This window comes from Convolutriloba macropyga, chromosome 1 (assembly GCF_964194025.1).
Source record: "Convolutriloba macropyga chromosome 1, txConMacr16.3, whole genome shotgun sequence".
NCBI lineage: Eukaryota > Metazoa > Xenacoelomorpha > Acoela > Convolutidae > Convolutriloba > Convolutriloba macropyga.
In genome coordinates, this window is record NC_134468.1 from 61420759 (window position 1) to 61442082 (window position 21324).

The 21324-nt window shown below is 32.3% G+C and overlaps 1 protein-coding gene across 1 annotated transcript in view; it reads right to left on the reverse strand.

The window, feature by feature from the left end:
- Positions 1-21318, reverse strand: part of LOC142350315 (thioredoxin domain-containing protein 6-like) — a 65619-nt gene extending 44301 nt beyond the window's left edge. Inside the window, exon 1 of the mRNA XM_075402144.1 lies at positions 21300-21318. The gene's annotated coding sequence lies outside the window, so the exon portion shown is untranslated. The remainder of the gene's footprint in view (positions 1-21299) is intronic.
- Positions 21319-21324: the final 6 nt, after the last annotated feature.

Sequence of the window (21324 nt, forward strand, 5' to 3'; positions counted from 1 at the left end):
ATTTCAATTGCTTTTTTTGTGGCTGCAGAGCAGTATCGTCAACATAGAGCGTTATTGTGAAGCAGTGGCATTTTTGTCTGATGCCATTGGATGTATATGATGAAAAATAATATTAATATTAATAATAATAATAATAATAATAATAATAATAATAATAATAATAATAATAATAATAAAAATAATAATAATAGTAATAATAGTGATAATAATAATAATAATAAAAATAATAATAATAATAATATTAATAATAATAATTATTATTATTACTATTATTTTTAATTTAAAAATAATAATAATAATAATAATAATAATAAAAGTAATAATAATAATAATAAAAATAATAATAATAATTATTATTATTTTAAATTAAAAAAAAACAATAATGAAAATATTAATAATAATAATAATAGTAATTTTAATAATAGTAAAAATAATAATAATAATAATAATAATAATAATAATAATTATAACAATAACAATAATAATAAAAATAACAATATTAATAATAATAATATAATAATATAAATAACAATAATAATAAAAATCATAATAATAATTATATTAATAATAATAATAATAATAATAATAATAATAATAATAATAATAGTAATAGTAATAATAATAATAATAATAATTATTATTGTATTTATTATTATTATTATTTTTAATTTAAAAATAATAATAATAATAATAATATTAATAATAATAATAATAATAATAAAAATAAAAATAATAATATTAATAATAATAATAGTAATAATAATAATAATAATAATAATAATAATAATAATAATATTTAGAATAATAATAGTAATAATTATAATAATAATAATAATAATAGTTATAATAATAATAATAATAATAATAATAATAATAATAATAATAGTAATAATAATAATAAAAATAATAATAATAATAATAATAAAAACAATAATAATAATAATAATAATAATAATAATAATAATAATAATAATAATAATAATAATAGTAATAATAGTAATAATAATAATAATAATAATAATAATAATAATAATAGTAATAATAATAATAATAATAATAATAATAATAATAATAATAATAATAATAATAATAATAATAATAATAATAATAATAATAATAATAATAATAATAATAATAATAAAAATAATAATAATAATAATAATAATAATAATAATAATAATATTAATAATAATAATAATAATAATAATAATAATAGTAATAATAATAATAATATTAATAATAATAGAAATAATAATAATCAATTGTTCTAAAGTATGTATAAACAAACTGCGTTGTTCTATAAGGTTTACATATACGTACTCAAAAGGTCATCAAAAGGCAAAAGGCCTAGTCATGTGATGTCTTTGGGAAGCAGTTCAAGTCTGTTAGCAATTAAGGGCGGATTTAGGGGCTTGATATTGGTTTGTTTTTAAAATTTAAAATAGAGTGAATGGCAGCACCTATACGTGAGGAAACAGTGGAGATTTTGTAGCAGGGTTAAAAAAAATTCTGAAAGTTTTAGACAAATGCCCGAAAAAAACTAATAAAAAGTTCTAAGATATCCTTTCCTTGTATAATATTTTCAAGAAAAATATGGTATTGTGGATTATTTCCGGATCTGCAACAACTCTCCATAAAACGAAGATAATTTCAGTCAAATTTAAGTATACAGTTTTGCAATTTTATGATTCGTTTTCCAATTCTCTCTGGGTTGATATGAGTAAATTGATTGCTAGACTTTAGTTTCTTACTTGTTATTCTATTCTTATCTACCCTGAAGAGCTCTGACTCCGAAAACAACCTGTTAAGAACTTCATTTTATGTTCTCGACTTATTCTTTCGGTTGAAAATTTTAAGACATCATAAATATGTAGTTCTTTCACCAAGAAGATTCCATATTTTTCTCCTTCGTTCGCTGTTGACTGAAGATTCTGTTTCCTGAAAAAAATTCGCTCATTTTGTTTGATTTTAAGTTGGATAAACTTCAGACTTGTCTTGTTTGCAGTTCCGTAATTGAGTACTCCATATTGTAATACCAGTTGAACAGAAGACTTATATACTAAAACTAATGGTTTAATACTCAATTTAAACCTTAGTTTGTAGAACAATCCCGTAAATTTCGTCAATTTTGCTGCGACGCTATTTATTTGTTTCTCAAAATCCAATTTATTATCCGGCAAAACGCCTAGATACTTTACTTCGTTGCTCCTTTTTAGGGTTCCGTTTTTCAGTCTTAGATAATCCATCGTAGTTTTCACACCTAAGTTTAGTTTAATCATTTTTTCAACATTGAGCGTCAGTTTGTTTAGTAGAGGCCGATGTTGTCATTATCACGTTGAAAAAGAATTTCATTTGCTTTTTTTGTGGCTGCAGAGCAGTATCGTCAACATAGAGCGTTATTGTGAAGCAGTTGAATTTTGGTCTGATGCCATTGGATGTATATGATGAAAAGTAATGGTCCTAAAACTAAAACTTGAGCACGCCAAAAGTAACAATTCTTGGACTCGTTCTCGCAGCAACATATGTGAGAGTATGTATATTGTCAGATAAGTAAGAATTCAAAATTTCAAGCATTGGACCTCTCAAACCTATGTTGGCAATTCTTCTAAGAACTGGGTTATGATTAACTGTATCAAATACTTCTTTCAAATCTAGAAACAACCCTATAGATCACTTTGGCTGGTTCTCTAAAGTGTCCATAACGTTGTCAACAAAATGGGCTAATGCATCAATTGTTCTTTTTGTCGTCTGAAAGCATATTGTTTTGCGGCCAGGAGATCAATAACTTCCAAAAAATTAGATAATTTGTTGTACAGGTATGTTTAAAAGACTTTTGCAACAGTTGGAAGTAGACAAACTGTTCTGAAGTTATTTGATTCCTGGACTTCACCATTTTCATGTACTGCTACAATGATAGCGTCTTTCAAGCACGGTGGAAAACTTCTTTCATTGATACATTTGGCAATTAATTTTGTTAGTATTGGCAAAACTGCTCATTCGAGTTTCTTCAGAAAAAAATTGTTCATTTTAAAACAATCTGTGCTTTAATTCGTTTGCATTTTATTTATTATTTCCCGTACTTCCAGCAAAGTTGCCCTGGTTAGTCCCATTGATTGTACACCGTTACTACTTTTTTCAGAAATATTTTCTCTTTTAGACTTAAAATTTGATGCTAAAGTTTTACCAACTGAAGAAAACTAGTCAATTAATTTATCAGTTTCTTCTTTATTAAGCCGATCTTGCGTTGCCTGTTAATCTTCTAATGCAGTCAAAAGAAGCTTTCGAGTATTTCTGACCTTCTGCATTTTTTTAATCGCTGATAATACTTCTCCTTATTTCTTCTGATCAGTTTTTGCAGCTTGTTACGCGCTGCGTTGAAATTGAGCTGACCGTTTTTGTCTTTTGTTCTCATAGAAATTTGCTATTATTAGTTTTTCTTGGTAGCTAGATGTTTCATTTCGTTGTACACCCACATTTTTTTTGTACTTTTGCGAATTTTCGTAGGAAAAAATGTTGACCACAGGACTAACATAGTTGATACACAATTTGTATGAGAGCAATTAACCACACAGCTACCACTCAAATACACTTTGATAACCTAATACACTATGACTTAATGAGTTTATCTGTTCATCCGGTTTCTCTTGATTTTGTTTCTTTGACAGTAATCCTATATTGCGCAGTTCATGTAGTGAATGGATTTAATATCCATTCAGTAGAAACAGTGAGTGACGTAAGTCAGAAATCAAAAACGAAAGTCGTGAAATACGTAAAACGAAAAACATGACCAAAACTTAAAATGAAATGAACAAAAAAATTAGCAAAGAAGTCATGAAATACAATTCAATTAGTTCCCAAATGAATTAATAAAATCCGTTACCTGAAAGGCAGAACAATTGAAAACTATGAGCCGAAGTGATAAAAATCAGTTTCACAAATTTAGAAAAATGAGAACTATTTGAATTTAATTTGTAGAAGTTTTTGTATCCGCGTGTTGCATAATAGGGTTCAAATTTAAAAAGTCGGAAATCAAGAAGACATATAACCTAAGAGAGTTTTTAAAAATTATATAAAGGAGACAAGCAGATGAGGAAACAAAATCTCATAGTTTCAAAAAAAAACAATGTAACTTAAAATTTTCATAGATTAATTGGACAAATCAACTCCGAAGTAAGAAATTGACAAACAATTCAAAAAAGTTTCAAAAACATTCTTGCAAAAATCATTGCGATCACAAAATGTAGGACAAAAAAACTGAAAACAAAACTCATGATTAATAAATCATAAAAATTATTTTGCAGTTTAAGGGAAACTGATAGGACATATATTAGATAAACAGAAGCAGAAAACAAACAAAAAATTTGAGGTTCAAAATTTCAAAATTTGCCGTTTCATCTAAAATTTAGGCCTTCCGAGTAGTGTAAGAATATTATGGGTTTGGAAGACTACCAGCCTTTTGTCATATTAGAGACTCCAGCGAAACTTAATTCCTACAGGATTTCAACTGATTATCCCGCTTTGAAAGAAGAGAAAAATCTGTGAAGAGATCATACAAAAAAACCATAACCAGAGTACTCCGGAATCGACTTGAAGTAAAGACTAACTTACGCCCTAGTCCACCAAAGTGCAAAATAAACCACAGATCAATCAAGCAAGCCCAAAGGCGAAAGAAGAGGATGCGTCTCCGAATTGATTTTTCAAAAAAGATTGTCTACCACAGGAATTTTACAATCAAGAATTGGCTGCTTTTTAACAGTACAAAAAAATCGGAAACGATACATCCGGGGAAAAGAAAAAAGACTGAATCAAAAGTAATGAACAACAAAAAATTAAGGCATTATAATTTCCGAAGGCATTATAAAGAAAACCCAAAAACCCCGGAAATACTTAAAAATAGGCAAAAAACGAAAACTTTTAAGAACAACAGAAAGTGTTCACTTGTTTTTTGGAATTCTGAAGAATCAACTTTTTTCAAAAAATAGTTTTCCAGTTCAAGTCATTTCGCATAAAAACAGATTAATAGGACTATTCTTACAGATTGCTAGGAGATACTTTGAATAACTCGCAATTGCTTTGTAGAAGTTCTGTTGACTGAAGATTCTGTTTCCTGAAAAAAATTCGCTCATTTTGTTTGATTTTAACTTGGATAAACTTCAGACTTGTCTTGTTTGCAGTTCCGTAATTAAGTACTCCATATTGTAATACCAGTTGAGCAGAAGACTTATATACTAAAACTAATGGTTTAATACTCAATTTAAACCTTAGTTTGTAGAACAATCCCGTAAATTTCGTCAATTTTGCTGCGACGCTATTTATTTGTTTCTCAAAATCCAATTTATTATCCGGCAAAACGCCTAGATACTTTACTTCGTTGCTCCTTTTTAGGGTTCCGTTTTTCAGTCTTAGATAATTCATCGTAGTTTTCACACCTAAGTTTAGTTTAATCATTTTTTCAACATTGAGCGTCAGTTTGTTTAGTAGAGGCCGATGTTGTCATTATCACGTTGAAAAAGAATTTCATTTGCTTTTTTTGTGGCTGCAGAGCAGTATCGTCAACATAGAGCGTTATTGTGAAGCAGTTGAATTTTTGTCTGATGCCATTGGATGTATATGATGAAAAGTAATGGTCCTAAAACTAAAACTTGAGCACGCCAAAAGTAACAATTCTTGGACTCGTTCTCGCAGCAACATATGTGAGAGAATGTATATTGTCAGATAAGTAAGAATTCAAAATTTCAAGCATTGGACCTCTCAAACCTATGTTGGCAATTCTTCTAAGAACTGGGTTATGATTAACTGTATCAAATACTTCTTTCAAATCTAGAAACAACCCTATAGATCACTTTGGCTGGTTCTCTAAAGTGTCCATAACGTTGTCAACAAAATGGGCTAATGCATCAATTGTTCTTTTTGTCGTCTGAAAGCATATTGTTTTGCGGCCAGGAGATCAATAACTTCCAAAAAATTAGATAATTTGTTGTACAGGTATGTTTAAAAGACTTTTGCAACAGTTGGAAGTAGACAAACTGTTCTGAAGTTATTTGATTCCTGGACTTCACCATTTTCATGTACTGCTACAATGATAGCGTCTTTCAAGCACGGTGGAAAACTTCTTTCATTGATACATTTGGCAATTAATTTTGTTAGTATTGGCAAAACTGCTCATTCGAGTTTCTTCAGAAAAAAATTGTTCATTTTAAAACAATCTGTGCTTTAATTCGTTTGCATTTTATTTATTATTTCCCGTACTTCCAGCAAAGTTGCCCTGGTTAGTCCCATTGATTGTACACCGTTACTACTTTTTTCAGAAATATTTTCTCTTTTAGACTTAAAATTTGATGCTAAAGTTTTACCAACTGAAGAAAACTAGTCAATTAATTTATCAGTTTCTTCTTTATTAAGCCGATCTTGCGTTGCCTGTTAATCTTCTAATGCAGTCAAAAGAAGCTTTCGAGTATTTCTGACCTTCTGCATTTTTTTAATCGCTGATAATACTTCTCCTTATTTCTTCTGATCAGTTTTTGCAGCTTGTTACGCGCTGCGTTGAAATTGAGCTGACCGTTTTTGTCTTTTGTTCTCATAGAAATTTGCTATTATTAGTTTTTCTTGGCAGCTAGATGTTTCATTTCGTTGTACACCCACATTTTTTTTGTACTTTTGCGAATTTTCGTAGGAAAAAATGTTGACCACAGGACTAACATAGTTGATACACAATTTGTATGAGAGCAATTAACCACACAGCTACCACTCAAATACACTTTGATAACCTAATACACTATGACTTAATGAGTTTATCTGTTCATCCGGTTTCTCTTGATTTTGTTTCTTTGACAGTAATCCTATATTGCGCAGTTCATGTAGTGAATGGATTTAATATCCATTCAGTAGAAACAGTGAGTGACGTAAGTCAGAAATCAAAAACGAAAGTCGTGAAATACGTAAAACGAAAAACATGACCAAAACTTAAAATGAAATGAACAAAAAAATTAGCAAAGAAGTCATGAAATACAATTCAATTAGTTCCCAAATGAATTAATAAAATCCGTTACCTGAAAGGCAGAACAATTGAAAACTATGAGCCGAAGTGATAAAAATCAGTTTCACAAATTTAGAAAAATGAGAACTATTTGAATTTAATTTGTAGAACTTTTTGTATCCGCGTGTTGCATAATAGGGTTCAAATTTAAAAAGTCGGAAATCAAGAAGACATATAACCTAAGAGAGTTTTTAAAAATTATATAAAGGAGACAAGCAGATGAGGAAACAAAATCTCATAGTTTCAAAAAAAACAATGTAACTTAAAATTTTCATAGATTAATTGGACAAATCAACTCCGAAGTAAGAAATTGACAAACAATTCAAAAAAGTTTCAAAAACATTCTTGCAAAAATCATTGCGATCACAAAATGTAGGACAAAAAAACTGAAAACAAAACTCATGATTAATAAATCATAAAAATTATTTTGCAGCTTAAGGGAAACTGATAGGACATATATTAGATAAACAGAAGCAGAAAACAAACAAAAAATTTGAGGTTCAAAATTTCAAAATTTGCCGTTTCATCTAAAATTTAGGCCTTCCGAGTAGTGTAAGAATATTATGGGTTTGGAAGACTACCAGCCTTTTGTCATATTAGAGACTCCAGCGAAACTTAATTACTACAGGATTTCAACTGATTATCCCGCTTTGAAAGAAGAGAAAAATCTGTGAACAGATCATACAAAAAAACCATAACCAGAGTACTCCGGAATCGACTTGAAGTAAAGACTAACTTACGCCCTAGTCCACCAAAGTGCAAAATAAACCACAGATCAATCAAGCAAGCCCAAAGGCGAAAGAAGAGGATGCGTCTCCGAATTGATTTTTCAAAAAAGATTGTCTACCACAGGAATTTTACAATCAAGAATTGGCTGCTTTTTAACAGTACAAAAAAATCGGAAACGATACATCCGGGGAAAAGACAAAAGACTGAATCAAAAGTAATGAACAACAAAAAATTAAGGCATTATAATTTCCGAAGGCATTATAAAGAAAACCCAAAAACCCCGGAAATACTTAAAAATAGGCAAAAAACGAAAACTTTTAAGAACAACAGAAAGTGTTCACTTGTTTTTTGGAATTCTGAAGAATCAACTTTTTTCAAAAAATAGTTTTCCAGTTCAAGTCATTTCGCATAAAAACAGATTAATAGGACTATTCTTACAGATTGCTAGGAGATACTTTGAATAACTCGCAATTGCTTTGTAGAAGTTCAGTTGCAAAAATATTAAAAAACCTAAAAGAGAAATTTATTCTATATAACGAGATGTTATTTTTAAATTAAAAAATTCACAATTAACTTCAATTTGAGTGACACACATTCAAATGAATTTATCTCCTTGAATTTAAGAAACGAATTGAAGACAAAACTATTTTGATATTGATTGAACCCACTTTTGAGAGTGAGCAAAATCACGTCTGAGCAAAATTTTAATCTAACAAATGATCGAAACAACTCAATACTCTAAAAATGAAAAAAGATATCTTTACCGAATTCAGTTGCAATTGAATGAATAAGTAAACAAAAAGCCAATTTTATAGTTATCATGACATCATATGGTTGTTACAACAATCTTCATGCAAAAAAAGGCAAGATAAGGCCAAATCCGGCCCCAGATATTGATTTGCGGCTATTTAAAACATTAGCAAAAAATTGCCTGATGAAAATAGCTTATTTTTGTCAACTAAAAGAAATTTAAAATGATGTCAAGTTAATGAAAAGGCCGTCGAAGCCGAGATACAGCATGCTTAAGCAATCACACGACAGCAGTCAATGATCTGCTACGCGCGAAAGTAAAAAAGAAAATCAATGGGAATCGAAACAGCATCAAAAAAATTTTAGTAAGGCGCACATACTACAGGGCTGTACGCTCGTGCACCTAGCTTGCTCAAAAAAGGAGATAGCATTCTTGGTAGTTTGTGTTAACTGTGTGTGAGCGCAATGGTTAACAATGCTCCTGTATTCAGGTGCTTCAATCGTCCTGAAAGATGAATCCTAGCGTAATGTTTTTTTTTGAAACTTGACATAGCACTGTAATTAGGCTATTAATCTGCACAACTTTTGCACTCATTAAGTTTACCATATAAGCAAACCAGGCGAGCCAAAAAACCATCGACCAAATTACTGCTGATTCAGAAAGAGCAAACAACAAACGCCTTACGCGTCGGTTGCTTAAGCGATAATACCTATGACTATTAAGCGAGGGGCTTGGATTCGCAGCCCAGTTGATTTAAATTTTGGTTCTGTGTTTTTCATTCCGAAGCTGGTAATTGTGATGTGTCATTCACTCCTTATCTTCTTCTTGCTTTTTTTCTTTCTCTTCAATTCGCTCTTATCTTTTTTTGATAAAGAGTTTCTTTCTTTTCCTATCTTTATACTGATCATAACGCAATTAATTTACCACTATGTTTAGGCTCCAATCCTCAGATGTTTTAGCGGTCATTAAATATGCAGCCTAGCGTAAAGTATGCATTTTGAAACGCGGTGTATCTCCGCATTTGAGCACCTAATTCACTGATTTTCTTTTTCAATCATGAAGCTGCTGCATATCAAAAACAAGCGATCCAAATAGCCACCAACCAACAGAAAGTTCGATAGACCAAAGCAACAGGCATTGGTAGAGTGGAGGATAAAACCAATGACGGTCAAGTGAGGGTCAGGAGTTGGAGTCCGAATAAAGGCGAAAAAAACGCATAATTTTCTGGACCACAAATTTGAGAAATTGGTTTTCTTTATCGTTCATTCTTTTTTTCGGATATTTTTACATCGTTTCTTTTCAATTTTTCTTTTTTTTCCAATCTTTGTTTTTTTGGTCATATTGCTCCTAATCTGCCTGTCTTTTGCACTCATTAGGCAAGCTGCATAGCCAAAACATTCAAGCCATTAAAGTCCTTGAACAAAATATTGCTGTTTCGGAAAGAGACATAAAAAATGCAGTACGCATAAGTAAGGTAATGAAGAAAACTATTGCTGTCATGTCAAACATGGGATTACACCCGCCTTGCACCGACCAATATTATTTGATTTCTTCGCACAAGAAACGTGTAATTTTTCTATACAAACCCGTTTTTCTTTCTTGCTTACTTTTTCCTCATTTTTTTCTCTCTCTATTCTTTCCCCTCACTTAGAAATCATAGGTCTCATAACTTAAACTGCTGATGTGTACTGCAACTGAAAATCGCTGTTTTCATATCAGGATTTTTTTCTTGTCGATAGAGGATTTTTTTTCTATATACTATTTAATGTAAATCGCAGTTCTTCACAATTTTCAACCGCTTAATCTTCACATTTTGTCACTGTCCTTGGAGCTAAAGCAAAAGAGTAACGCATTCTTTTTGAGAGGTGTTTAATCAGCATTTTTAGCTTCTTAATTTGCACATCTTTTTGCGCTCTTTGATCAAGCCGCATAGCAAAAATAGAGCATAGCAAACGAGCCAATTAGCCACCTATCAAAAAGTTGCTTATTGGAAAGAACAATAGACGTAAGCAACAGGCTTTCTGATATCGTAGGGAATACTACAATCAATGGCTCTTAGGCAACGGGCAAGGGATCAAGTCCGAATTGGGCGGAAAAATAAGCATATTCCCCTGGACGACAAAATTGGGATGTTAATTTTTTGTTGTTTTATTAGGATTCCTCATCTTCTCTGTTTCTGCCTCATCTTTCCTTAGTCAATTTTAGGCTTCTAGTCTGCACTTTTATGCGTTTATCAATAATGCCGCATAGCTAAAACAGGTTAGCCAATAACGCCATCGACCAAAAAAATTTCTGATGTAGAAAAAGCAATTGACAAATGCATTACGCGTCGGTAGCGTCAGGAATAAGACCAACAGCAGTTAAGCGAGGGGAGTGAGTTTGCATCCGATTAAGTGCCATAAATGGCTATCCAGTTCGTTGCTCAAGAATGATTATTTATTTTGTTTAATCCACCCTTGTCTTCCATTCTTTTTTCTCTTCAAATTTTTAAAATTTTTTTTGATAATTTACTTTTTCTTTCTATTATATCCTGATCATTTTCGCAATTAAGCGAAAGGTTTAAGAGCTTTGTTATCGTCACATGCTTTAACTACCCTTAAAGACGCAGCCGAGTGCAACACAAGCGCTTTGAGACGCGCTATACCTCCATTTTTAAGCTTATAATCTGAAACATGTCGCATAAATAGGCGAGTCAATAAAGGCATTGAAAAATTGCTGATATAGAGAAAGCAATATTCAAACTCAAAAATCATCTTAGCTGAATGGGCGAGACCTATGACTCCTAAGCGAGAGGCATTGGTTCGCACCCGAATTAGTTTCGAACATTGCTCCTTTTTTAATGGCCCAAAAATAGGAGCAGCTTATTTCATACTTTTTTGGTGCTATGTCACTATGTTTCAGCTACTGATTTTATCAAGTTTCAAAGCTCCCCATTCATGCAGCGTAACGTAGTACTTGAGTTTTGAGACGTCTTATACCGCCATTTGGATGCTCGCTATCTGCACGTCTTACCGCTCCCTAAATATGCAACACAGCAAAACCAAAAATATCGCTGACCAAAAGGAAGTTGCTACATAGGGTAATAGACGCAAACACTAGAGATTGCTGGCCTAACCGGTAAGACCTATGGCATTCAAACGAGGGGAGTGAGTTCAAGTTGTGTCACAAGTTGTGTCGAAAAAAATCCTAATTTGATTTAAATCTCCTATTCTGTTAAATGATTTTCTTGCAATGCTTTTGTGGGTCTTAAGCCAGATTTCAAATATCCTCCAAAAAATTATCAAAAAGATAGACGCTCAATCAACACTCTTCTTCAAGTAAAAGAGACAGAGGCCAAACAAAATCCAATTTTTTTGAAATATAAAAAAGAGCGCTGAAATAAAAGATTTTAGAAGCTGACGGCGGCTATTAATAGATATTCAGTTTTTGTGGGTTAAATGTGTCATCAATCAACGACAAATTCAACTAGTTTTATATTCCACCAAAGTCAAGGTCCCAGACCCAAAGTACCATTGATCAGACCGTTCCAGATTGAAGTTCATTATAAGCAGATATTTTTTCGATCAAAGTTTATTTTGCGTTCGAAGTGTGCTTAAGGCCATGCCTGATCAAATTTTTGAGTCTAATTGCCTCTAATCAGACCTTTAAGCTCTCTCAAAATCAACTCTGATCAAAATATTGTGTGCTAAAGTCCGCATTAGACCACACCGCGTCACAAAATAGAAGCTTTTGATTAGCCAATCCTCAACCAAAAAGACTTTTTCCACCGAAAATGTCCAGATCATTGTATACAATTGCGTACCCGATATTTATTTGATCAGAGATAGCTTTGGTCTCTAACATCAACTTGGGAAATAGTTTACAACTGGATGAACAGACAGCTCACGCCAAGGAATTTTCACAAGAGTATGTAAAATAATCGGTAAATATTTTCGAAACGGTTAATCTAGTTCAACATAATTAATGAACATCAAATCGAGAGTAGGAAAGATAACCACTTAGTTGCACCGTTTTTTTCACTTAATTTGAACCCTTTCAACACATTAAACACAAAAGAACGTGTCAATCTGTTTTCTAACATTTTGTTGCTTCTCACTATACTAATCCTGTATAACATGCTCTTATTCAACGCACCCCTGCAAAACTTTGGACACAACTTTTGGTGAATGTTCTAACTATTTAACGCTTGTAACAAAAATGAGCAATCATAGCTGCAACCCCTAGATGGCATTTTTTGGGACACGAAACCCAACCTACTGCATACTTGTCGCCCCTTCTAGTACTGCGTCAACAAACTTATTCTTCCGTTTTAACGTTAGATCAGCGCTACGCTTGCTAAATCAAAACTAGCAAATAAATTCTAGAAAACATCTTATATTCAATGTAAAAAATGCACGGATAGTAGACAACCTTAATTTGTGGAAACCTTAATTCTTTTCATTTCTGACTTTTAAAGTTTTGTTAAAGTTTTAGAATTTTTTAAAAAAATTTTAACGTTGATTTTTGTTTAAGTACGTGAAAATTTAAGTGGTAATTTTATATGGTAAACGCTAAGCAAAATGTTCAATTTGTGATATGAACTCTAACAGTGAAACGTCGAAAAAATTTTTGAAACATTGCTAAAATTTGGGATTTTAATCTCTACCAAACATTTTAATTGTCTCCAGAAACTATGCAGTAACAAAACTTTAGGCTTTTAAAGAAAATTCACTTGCCAATAAAGATCGATAAACTGGGAACATTATAAATAGTTTCAGTAATTTTCAATTTTATCAAAAAAACTGCAAGCATTCGTTATATTATTATGATGAAAACCATTCGCTTGCCCCTAGCAACTAAGAAACATAGCCGGAATTTTGCCGGAAAATAGCTACGATAGACGCTTGTGGCCTTCCTTGAATTGAAGCCACTATAGAAATAAGATAGACAGATTGACCACCAGTCCTTTAATAGACCATTGGGCTTTTTTGGGTTAGATTTGGACTGTCATTTTTATGAGACACATAAGCTCTATAAGGAGACAGCCCTAATAGGGCTTTTCAAAATTAATATTCGAAATAAACAACTCAAGACCGTAATAATCAACATAAAGGGCATATATGTATGGCACTACTAAGATGCACACTATTGAGTTCAGATGTCAGTTTATTGAGTGTGGTAAGTCACGTAATTGACCTTAAAAAAACAAAAACGCGGGTCGCAGGGTGAGACGAAACATAAATCTGTTAGACAAAGTAAAAAAACATAGCAGGACAAGTCCTGAAATACAATTCAAAGAATTGAATGAAAAACTCAGACGTGCTCTACCTGACCAGCAGATCAATTGAACAATGCCAGCCAGAACGCAAACAAAATCACCGAAAAAAATTGAGAAACTGAAAGAATCAAAACTAAACAAAAATATACTCATTGCTTAAGCTCTATTAAAAAGCTTTTAAACCTCAGGCAACATTTTTCCCTTTAAAAATACCTAATACCAAAACATGTTCAAAACAAGTTGTGAAATGGGTCCAGTATTATATCTGAAAGACCTGAAAAATATTCATTGGCCCTTGAAGTCCGATTAACTCGAGAAAAAAAATCAATTGCAAATTATACGGAAATGCTGCTGAAAATCTTGATATAAATATCTTCAGAATCATTTCTGTGTCTCTAGAGACCATCCAGTAACCCTATTCCAATCTTTAAAAAAACCATTGGCTCGTAGATCTATAGCCAATAATTTTTAGAAAAAATTTCAAACTTCAAGAAATAGAAATTCGTTCTATTAAAAAATTGAAAGCCATTCAATTGCCCCCTGGAGCAACTATTTAATAACATACTATCAAACCCCGGATGAGGTTACCTGGCTACTCAGGTAAGAAAAATAAATAAAATACAAACGTTTTCAAAAAACTTGAAAAAAGTCTGCAAATTTTATAAAAAAACCTTCTAAAAGCCGAAAGGTTTAATTGTTGAAAACAAATGTATTGAAATGAAAACCATGCAGTACCTTTTTATCAGAAAATGGAATAGGTTTTCTCGCACTTGAGAATGGACGAATATCAAAAACTGACAAAAGCTTTAGGAAACTTTAAAAAAATTGCAGAATTTATCAAAAAAATTCTAAAACTTGAGAAATTAAAAAGATAAAACCCATTCCATTGTTGCTAGAAACTATGCAGTGCCCTATTAAAAACCTCAAAGAAGATTGTCTGGTCCCTGCAGCTAGAATAACAGAAAAAATTACGAAAATTTTCAAAAACCTCAAAAAAATGCGAATTTTGGCAAAGAAATTGCTAAAATTTGTGATATTCAAAAGTTGAAATCTATTCCATAGCAACTTAAATTTTTTAGTAACTTATTATCCAACCCGTAATGAGGCTTTCTGGCCTCTGGGACTCAATTAAATTGAATAATAACAATAAATGTTAAAAAATATGAAAAAAATTGAAAGTTTTTGTCAAAAAATGCTAAAATTAATGATGGCAAAAAGCTGAAAACCAATCAATTACCACTAGAAACTATGCAACTATGCAGTAATCTATCATCAGACCCCTTATCAGACTCTAGATGTTTCTTGACACCTTGGGCTAAAAAAACTCAGAAAATGACAAAAATTTTCAAAAAACCAGAAAAAAATTGCATAAATTAGTATTATTTTGCGTGTTTGTGTTTGTAGTACCAAACCATATAGCTCATAAAAAGATCATAACAAGTAATTTTGTCTCGCAGAAAGCCTTCATCAACTTTTAAAAACTTCAACTTAGGACTAATCAATCAAAAAAACTCAAAAAAATCACAAAAAACAAGAAAAATTGCGACAGTTTGAGACCAAAACTCCTAAGAATGACCTTTTAACCTTAAATTAAGGCCGTTCCATTATAAGCAGTTGAAGTACTACAAAAACCCACTTTGGGTCTCTAAAAAAAGTAATGCCCGCTAGGCTTCAGCTGTTTATCCCGTTTTGAAAGATCTAACTCATTGAAAAATGTGTGAATACATCTTAAAAAAAAACAGCGCACCAATACATTTCAAATTCTTTGAATTGTAAAAGTGGGAGGGCAATAATAGCCGCCTGGAATTGCTGACGCAGCTATTAATTAGTCTAATATCAATCCTTGAACGTGGTTTTCTGGTTACTAGGGGTGGAAAATTAAAAAAATGACAAATTATTTCAAACAAATTATTTCAAACAAAATTCAAACAAAAGTTAGAAGAACTTATTAAAACCTTAATAATGAAAACTTTTAAAAGAGTTGTATCAAACACTCGCTAATTCCGTAATCATCGAAAAATCTTTCCATTGCCGTTAAAACTTAAGCCCCTACCTATTATAAAACGTGGCCCCGAAGCTGGGAATAATAAAAAACGACAACAATTTTCAAAAAACCTAAATTGCAATAATTTGTGTCGTTTTGCTTGTTTGTGTTTGCAGTACCAGAAAATATAGCTCACAAAAAGGTCTTAAAAGTCAAGTCATTACGTCAAACAAAAGACCAGTATCAACTTTAAGGAACGTCAATATAAAACTGATCGGACAAAAAACTCAGAAAATGACCAAAATGTGAGAAACAGCACCATTTTGGTCTCAAAAACATCTAAATAGACGTTTTTACCTTGATTTAAGGCCATCTTAGCAGCTGCACCACTTTTTACACTTGAATGACTACTGAAGCCAGCTATGAGCTTCTATTGAAATTAATGCCTATTGATCGTTACCTGTTTATCCCGTTTTGAAAAATCAAATTCAAGGAAAAATGTGTAAACACATATTACAAAAAAGTAGAATACAAAAACAATCCAATTTTTCGATTGTAAAAACATTGTCGGCCGATTGCTGGAAACTAGCCGCCGTTGATCATGAATGGGATTGAAAGAAGAGAAAAATTTTTTGAAAAAAAAAAAAAATTTTGCGCACAAACATTTTTAAATTGCAAAATTATGATGCCATTTTGGTTCTAAACATACTCATGTTTTGGTGTGAGACAACAGAAAAGTTAGCATCAGTACCAATAAGCATTAGAGATGGTAACTAAGAACAAACTTCGAGAAACGGGCATCTAAAATCGGGATTTATGGTTTTATTCCGTTTCTAATTCTGATTTCGTTTTTTGATACTGACTCTATTCATTTTGAATTGTTTTGCTAAGAAACTGTTGTCTAAAAACGCTTTCGGCAGAATGAGAGAAAAGTGAAGCTAGCCTAGAGGAGTTACAAAGATATCACGCAAAATGTTGAAAAAATTGTCAACGAAGGAAAAGCAAAAAAAATTTATTAGACGAAACATAGCGGGACAAGTCCTAGCGTACAAATCAAGGAAATTTCACTGGCTTGTAAAGAACGGTCTATGCGGGAACTGGGAAAACCACTTTTAAAAAAATAGAAATTCAATGTCAAAATGCCTCATGTGAACAAAAAACCACTAACGAGAAATTAAAATTTAGTTTAAACAAAAACTAGACCTAGAATGAACTTTGAATGAATTAAGACAATCGTTAAGAAACAATCCTATCCAAAGAATCGAAAAAAACAGTAAAAATCAAAATGAAATTGCCGCATGTGATCCCACTAGCGAAGAAGCGAGTTTTTGTTCGAGCACCGTTTTCTCACTCTACTTTAAAATTAGAGAGAAAAAGTTTCACGCCGCAAAATCACTCCGTTTTTTGCCTCATTTCCTATTTTGGCGCGACCAAAAACACCACTCGAATAAGATTTCACAAATTATGAAAATGTGTGAACAAGTCTTAAAAAAATACTATTCAAATTCTTTGGATTGTAAAAAAATAAGAGCGCTATAGTAGCCGGTTGAGAAGCTGAAACGGCTACTAAAAACCATGAACACCGCAATATAGCTCGACTCAGCTTACGGCTTCGATGATATAAGAAAATTTGCCGACAAAGAGTGTGATAAACTCGTAGTCTAAACATAATCGACTAAACGTCGGAAGAATTGCTCTCGAACGACTACTGTGAGCTCTAATCATATTAAGCCTGCTTCAGTCGGGGGGGGGGGGGGGGGGGGGCTAAATGGGACTAAGAAATTCTATTGTGGGCTTCAAATAACCACATTAGAGGTTAAGATTTACCACTATTAAGACTTATAGTGAAAAAGAGCACCAGTTTCGGCGCACTTTTCATTGGACTTTTAGTAATAAATTGCCGCGAATTGAGTTAAGCTGTTTGAAATTGTGATTGAGAGAGAATTTTAGATCACGCGAAACGCAAAAATTCAAGGGCATAAAATTCATTCGAAAAATCAAAATTGTTAAGCGAAAATTGCGCATAAACATAGCCGGCCGATTGCCTGAATAGCGGCGAAATAATAGACCTGCGTGCCATATAATAGAGATAGAAACAGATACAGATCTAAATTGAAAAAAAATCGACGTCGCTCAAAAAACTAGGCTAAAAAACATTCAGCGATAAATTAGTAAAGCTTGTTAAAATTCGTTCCACAGAAGCCTCTTATTAGAGACCTTTACTACACATAGGAGTTCCTTTGACCTTAAACAAATTCAAATTAAACTTAAATTTTAAAGTGCAAAAGTCATTTTATTGAGTGAGGTAAGTCACGTATGATCAAAACCTAATCACGCAAATAACCTAAAAACTTTCGCTAAAGCGAGTGAGAAATGACGTCAAGCGCAAATGCCGTTAGTGAGAGGAGGAAGTCATTCAGAAAATTTGACTTTTTCAGCTTTGCTGTGTGAACAAAGGTAAATAGAAAAAAGAGCGTCAGACGACGAAGCAAAAAACATAGCAGGACAAATCCTGACGTACAATTCAAAAAATTTTCATTGATTGAACACTAAAACTAGAACTAGAATGGACCATGAGTGAATTGAGAAACCCAATTTTAAAAAAATCAGATAAAAAAAATAGGAAAAAAAACAGGAAATCAATGTCAAAATGCCGCATGTGAACAAAAAAAAACCACTAGCGAGAAATTAAAATTTAGTTCAAACAAAAAACTAGGCCAAGAATGAGCTGTGAATGGATTGGGAAAACCATTTAGAAAAAAAACCGATCCAAAAAATCGAAAAAACAGTAAAAATCAGAGTTAAATTGCCGCATGTGAACAAAAAACCACTACCGAGAGACCGAATTTTTGTTCAAACACCGTTTTCTCACTCTACTTTAAATTTAGAGCGAAAAAATTTCACCCCGCAAAACCACTCGCTTTTTCGCTCCGTTTCCTGTTTCGGCGTGACCAAAATCACTACTCCAATTTGACTTCAAAAATCATGAAAAAGTGTGAACAGATCTTAAAAAAAACATAGCAGGACAAGTTCTGACGTACAATTCAAACAATTTTTATTGACTAAACAGAAAACTAGACTTAGAACGGACTATGAATGGATTGGAAAAACCATTTAGAAAAGAATCCGATCCAAAAAATCGAAAAAACAGTAAAAATCAAATTGAAATTGCCGCATGTGAACAAAAAACCACTAGCGAGAAAGCGAATTTTTGTTCAAACACCGTTTTCTCACTCTACTTTAAATTTAGAGCGAAAAAATTTCACGCCGCAAAACCACTTGCTTTTTCGCTCCACTTCCTGTTTCGGCGTGACCAAAATCACTACTCCAATTTGACTTCAAAAATCATGAAACTGTGTGAACAGATCTTAAAAAAAAGACAGCGCCCCAATACACTTCAAATTCTTGGAATTGTAAAAAACCAAGAGCACCGCAATATAGCTCGACTCAGCTTACGGCTTCGATGATATAAGAAAATTTGGCGGCAAAGAGTGTGATAAACTCGTAGTCTAAACATAATCGACTAAATGTTGGAAGAATTGCTCTCGAACGACTAGTGTGAGCTCTAATCAATTTAAGCCTGCTTCAGTCGGGGGGGGGGGGCTAAATGGGACTAAGAAATTCTATAGTGGGCTTCAAATAACCACATTAGAGGTTAAGATATACCACTATTAAGATTTATAGTGAAAAAGAGCACCAGTTTCGGCGCACTTTTCATTGGACTTTTAGTAATAAATTGCCGCGAATTGAGTTAAGCTGTTTGAAATTGTGATTGAGAGAGAATTTTAGATCACGCGAAACGCAAAAATTCAAGGGCATAAACCTCATTCGAAAAATCAAAATTGTTAAGCGAAAATTGCGCATAAACATAGCCGGCAGATTGCCTGAATAGCGGCGAAATAATAGACCTGCGTGCCATATAATAGAGATAGAAACAGATACAGATCTAAATTGAAAAAAAATCGACGTCGCTCAAAAAACTAGGCTAAAAAACATTCAGCGATAAATTAGTAAAGCTTGTTAAAATTCATTCCACAGAAGCCTCTTATTAGAGACCTTTACTACACATAGGAGTTCCTTTGACCTTAAACAAATTCAAATTAAACTTAAATTTTAAAGTGCAAAAGTCATTTTATTGAGTGAGGTAAGTCACGTATGATCAAAACCTAATCACGCAAATAACCTAAAAACTTTCGCTAAAGCGAGTGAGAAATGACGTCACGCGCGCAAATGCCGTTAGTGAGAGGAGGAAGTCATTCAGAAAATTTGACTTTTTCAGCTTTGCTGTGTGAACAAAGGTAAAACGGAAAAAGAGCGTCAGACGACGAAGCAAAAAACATAGCAGGACAAATCCTGACGTACAATTCAAAAAATTTTCATTGATTGAACACTAAAACTAGAACTAGAATGGACTATGAGTGAATTGAGAAACTCAATTTTAAAAAAAATCAGATAAAAAAATAGGAAAAAAAACAGAAAATCAATGTCAAAATGCAGCATGTGAACAAAAAACCACTACCGAGAGACCAAATTTTTGTTCAAACACCGTTTTCTCACTCTACTTTAAATTTAGAGCGAAAAAATTTCACCCCGCAAAACCACTCGCTTTTTCGCTCCGTTTCCTGTTTCGGCGTGACCAAAATCACTACTCCAATTTGACTTCAAAAATCATGAAAAACTGTGAACAGATCTTAAAAAAAACATAGCAGGACAAGTTCTGACGTACAATTCAAACAATTTTCATTGACTAAACAGAAAACTAGACCTAGAACGGACTATGAATGGATTGGAAAAACCATTTAGAAAAAAAATCGAAAAAACAGTAAAAATCAAATTGAAATTGCCGCATGTGAACAAAAAACCACTAGCGAGAAAGCGAATTTTTGTTCAAACACCGTTTTCTCACTCTACTTTAAATTTAGAGCGAAAAAATTTCACGCCGCAAAACCACTTGCTTTTTCGCTCCACTTCCTGTTTCGGCGTGACCAAAATCACTACTCCAATTTGACTTCAAAAGTCATGAAATGTGTGAACAGATCTTAAAAAAAAGACAGCGCCCCAATACAATTCAATTTCTTTGAATTGTAAAAAAAAGACAGCGCCCCAATACAATTCAAATTCTTTGAATTGTAAAAAACCAAGAGCACCGCAATATAGCTTCGCTCAGCTTACAGCTTCGCAGCTATAAAAAAGACTCACACGTTTACAATAATTGCTATAAACTTCGTTCAAGAGCAATTAATCACGGCAGCAGTGTGGCGTAAATTAACCAATTGTTGTAATCTCAACAAGATTTGATTGAAAAAATTACCCGCTGGCCTTCTCGAGGTGTTGTTAGTTCCCTCACGAGGTTTTTAGACAAAAGCCAAATTATGCAAGATCAACGCTGAAAATATGTAAAAAATTATTGCTAACAATGGTGAGCTATTGATTAAAACGCTTTTAGCATTGATCTCACATAAATCTAATTTTCATCGTTATTCTTCCGGGCATCAGAACTGAAACCTCGGAAAGGAATTTATATAGTTATATAACGACCCACTTTTCAGCCTTCTTCAGCGTTCTGC